Source organism: Trematomus bernacchii, unplaced genomic scaffold, assembly GCF_902827165.1.
Source record: "Trematomus bernacchii unplaced genomic scaffold, fTreBer1.1, whole genome shotgun sequence".
NCBI classification, from domain to species: Eukaryota; Metazoa; Chordata; class Actinopteri; order Perciformes; family Nototheniidae; genus Trematomus; species Trematomus bernacchii.
Window position 1 is genome coordinate 5,945,375 of NW_022987851.1, and position 3,470 is coordinate 5,948,844.

The window sequence follows — 3,470 nt, forward strand, 5'->3', positions numbered from 1 at the left end:
GGTGGGGGGTGGGGGGTGGGGGGGGGGTTGGAGCCTGGGGACCGACTACATTGCTGCTTGGCTGTGCCAGCAAGTCTAAGTTAAACCTTTGATAGATCAAGTGCCTTCAGTTGTATTCTTTAAGACGCGAGCAACACGAGCAAATACTCAGTTTCTGTACCACAGCAATACGCATTAGACTGTATGAATTTACATCAGCAACACTTTCCTCTATCTAATGTTCAATAATCAGAATTTTATTTTTGTTTTATAAACACATTATAAGGGGGATTTAGGGATTTATTTTGGTTTTTAAATCCTAGCTTCTAAGTATCTCAGTCTTATCCAAGCCTAATTCATGATTCATTCTTTGTTTTATCTTTTAGGTATTATTTTATTTTTAGTTTACTACATATGTATAATAGCTTAGATCAAAATGGCATTTTGCTTGTTGTTTTTAATTTCTTTTATAGATGAATTAATACATTTTAACAGGGTCTACTGTTATCACAGCACACCATGTCACAAAGTGGTGCCGAAGTCTGCCAAGACACAGAATGATTCAGTTTGGGTTGTTTTTTTAACCATTTCGCTGATTTTCATCCTGTCTCTGATTTACTATATACATATTAGTGTTATTGTGTATTTTTTGTTCACATGCAGCTTATAGTATCTCTATGAAAAAATTAACCAAAAAAAGGCAGATCTCTTGGCTAAAAAGAATCTAGAGCTCTTTGATCAATTAAACCTTGTGACAAATACAGTATACGAGAGATACAATGTGTGGTCTTCCTGAGGAGGAAGCGGGGCCCCTCTGTGCGACGCTGTGTGTTGAAATGAGGGGTTTATAGAAAACAGCTAGGACAAGTTTAAGCAGGTTTCAGAGTCATGTTGAGGGGTAGTGTAGTAGGCCAGGGTTTGACTGATGGCGGTGAGTTACACGGATTGTTGATTTCTTTTGGTGAAATAATTAAGAAACAATCAGTTATTATCTCAGTCAGGAATTGTTGTGGCAGATTCCAAAGATGTTTTTTTTGTAATGACGCAAACACTTGTTGCCTCCATTTTCACACAGTCCAGAAACGGTATGATTTGTCAATCAGCCTCTGTATGAACACACTGTATAAGCTAATGAGAAAATGATGTAGGTTGAAAGTGTTAATGGACATGTCTGAATAGGTCTAGCTGAGAGATTCTTTTTTTTTTTTTTTTTTTTTTACTTTTTAGACAAGATGGTTGTTTTGAGTGACTAACCCAGACATTTAAAGATGAGGTTTAAAAACAGAGAAGCAAGTGATTCTTCTTGAAGCGCTCACATGTTTACATTTTCTCTAAGTAACTAGACATCACACCAACAATTATTCATTATCACAATATTTTTGATGTTTACATCATGGCTACATATTCGCATGACTGCAGTAAGTTTTGAATGATCAGCCTGCCGTACATGCCCTGGGTTGAAGCCTTGGAGGGTGTAACACTGATTTTTGCCAACCAATGCTTAATTGAAAGCATTAACTTGATGAAACAATATTGATGTTGTTTTAGATCAGAGATCATGAACAATTTTTTTTAATCCTGTGTGAGAAGCCTCTTTTTAGTTTTGATTTTACTGATCATTAAATCATTTGTTGATGATGGATTAAAGACGGATAAACAGTGTTGGTGAGAACAATGCAACTAAAATGACTGGTACACTACAGTGCTTGTATTGCACGGCTACAGAGTTTCATTTTGATGCAATGACACATTTTGTCACACAGACCTGATTTTATGCTTACTTAGTGTGTAATTGTCAGAGCATATTAGCTGTTGACTGTCATTGTAGCAGTAGAACTAATCAAACAAGTTAAAGGATTTTGTATTTAGAGTTTTCTAAATGCACATGAAATGAATTTATATTCAGTATGATCTGTTCATTTTTTTGATAGATATGTGCATGTGTTTTAGAAAAATAAATTCTGTTACATTATATCGTGCTTCATAATACTTTGAAATTGGCCTGAAATAAAGTATATACTTTGTGGTAATATTTTACTTGTGTGGTATTTCTTCTATCGATTGATGTGTGTGTGTGTTTGTATTTTTCTAAAATGAGTTATATATGGAAGCTACCCAGCTACTGTTTAAGCTTTTGTTGTGCTCACTGTGATATTGTAAAACTGCTGTTTCTTATATTTGACATTACATTATGTGACCTAGAATCAAAAAAATAAACCTGCAAGTTCTCAATTGATTTTAAAACAGCCCCATTCATTATAAACATATTACTCATGTGCTTAAGTATTTATGTTGTCTTTAACTTTGACCATCATCGCAAATATGTTCTCGCACTATATTATGAAATTGTTTATGGCATACTACGTTATAACATTTTTTATGACATTTTTAACGTGTGCAATTTTATAAAAAAGTGTCTAATGCATACATATTTAAACAAAAAAAAGAAAGTTCTATACAACATTTCTGTCCGACCTACTATAGTATGACTGATTATGAATTGTATGGTTTTTTACATACTTTTTTCCCCCTATTTTATGGAAAACTATCTTATAGTTGTTTTATAGTACTAAACCAGATTTTCTTCTGGCATATTATAGTATTCTGTTTTTAATTGCTCTTTGATATGCTATGGCTGTTTAATTACTTTTTAATTGCATACTATGATACCTTTTTGTGACATGCTATGACTTTTTTATGAAATACTATCTCACGACTTTTTTTGTACTATACTATGACTTTTTGTATCACTTTCTCATGACAGACTGTACTATGATTTTTACGACATAATATTAGTTTTTTAAAAATCTTTTTATGACTTACTGCAATACTTTTTAATGACATACTATACTAGTTTTTTATGCGTTATGACATACTATGTGATTACTTTTTGTGACGTCCTAAAGTATGCGTTTTTATTACATACTATGCTATGACTTTTTATATGAAATAATGCTATTACTTGTTATAACATGCTATGCTATAATTCTTTAGACATATTTAATCATAATTCTATGACGTACTTTACCATTTCCATTTTGACATACAATACTAGGATTTCTTCATGACATTTTATAGACACAATCTTTTTTTAATGACACTATTGAGTTCATCTTCATGAATCTGTTTATGGAATACTATACTATGACTTCTTTAAGATCCACATTTTATTTGCGTCTTTTGTATGACATACTATATTTTGATTTTCTATACATTTTAATCACATGCTATCCTATTTTTGGATATACTATGCTATGACTTTTTTTTATGGCATACTAGGATTTTTATTTTTACTTAAAAAACTTAACGACTTATTTAAGAAATATTTGATGGTTATAACTTTTTTATGAAATAGTATACTATGACTTTTCTAAGATTCATATTACTATCACATTTTTAAAGAAACTTACAAAAATACTTACCTTTTCATTTATTAATCAACAAAACAGATATTTAAGAGAACAGGCATCCCAAAAGGCAAAACATGAACC